Genomic DNA, 960 nt, shown 5'->3' with positions numbered 1-960 from the left:
GTTCTAAGAGTTGTGTCACGTGTTCCGGTGAATTTCCCGCCCCCCCCCATTCTGAAAAGAACACACGTGAAACTGCCCAGGCCATCAAGGGTATGCATATCTGAAAAGCCACCAAGTATCTGAAAGACGTCACTTTACAGAAGCAGTGTGTGCCATTCCGTCGCTACAATGGTGGAGTTGGTAGGTGTGCCCAGGCCAAACAGTGGGGCTGGACACAGGGTCGGTGGCCCAAGAAGAGTGCTGAATTTTTACTGCACATGCTTAAAAATGCAGAGAGTAATGCTGAACTTAAGGGTTTAGATGTTGATTCTCTGGTCATTGAGCACATCCAGGTGAACAAAGCCCCCAAGATGCGGCGTAGAACGTACAGGGCTCATGGTCGAATTAACCCATACATGAGCTCTCCTTGCCACATTGAGATGATCCTTACTGAAAAAGAGCAGATTGTTCCTAAACCAGAAGAGGAGGTTGCACAGAAGAAAAAGATATCCCAGAAGAAACTGAAGAAACAAAAACTTATGGCCCGGGAGTAAGTTCTGCAGAATAAATGCAAATAACAAGAAAAAGAGAAAAAAAAAGAAAGAAAGAAAAATGACTCTAAGGAGATAAAATGGAATGTTATTACATTACAGTCCTGTGTGTGTGTTCCACAGCCAAAGTCAGGTTGGAAAGAATGAAGCTAGAACTGGTTCTGAGAGATGGGGGTCAGAATCCTCTGGCTGTATCCTGGCAGTTAGCAGCAGCTTCAGGACATGGTGCAGCCAAGGCTGTGAGGCCCATCTCCACCACTGTCACCACCATGACCACCAGCATCACCATCATCACCACCTTCATCACCATCACCATCATCATCCCCATCATCACCATCACCACAATCACTATTATCACCACCACCATCATCCCCATCACCATCATATCATCCCCATCATCATCACCATCATCCCCATCATCCCCATCATC

General features: G+C 46.4%; 1 pseudogene; it reads left to right on the top strand.

Moving 5' to 3' along the window:
• The first annotated feature begins 62 nt into the window (after positions 1 to 62).
• On the top strand, positions 63 to 557 carry LOC123323904 (annotated as a pseudogene).
• The last annotated feature ends 403 nt before the right edge of the window (positions 558 to 960 follow it).

Source organism: Neomonachus schauinslandi, unplaced genomic scaffold (genome assembly GCF_002201575.2).
Source record: "Neomonachus schauinslandi unplaced genomic scaffold, ASM220157v2 HiC_scaffold_2197, whole genome shotgun sequence".
Taxonomy (NCBI): domain Eukaryota; kingdom Metazoa; phylum Chordata; class Mammalia; order Carnivora; family Phocidae; genus Neomonachus; species Neomonachus schauinslandi.
The sequence above is the reverse complement of the archived record's forward strand: the minus strand, read 5'-3'. Positions and strand labels throughout refer to the sequence as shown.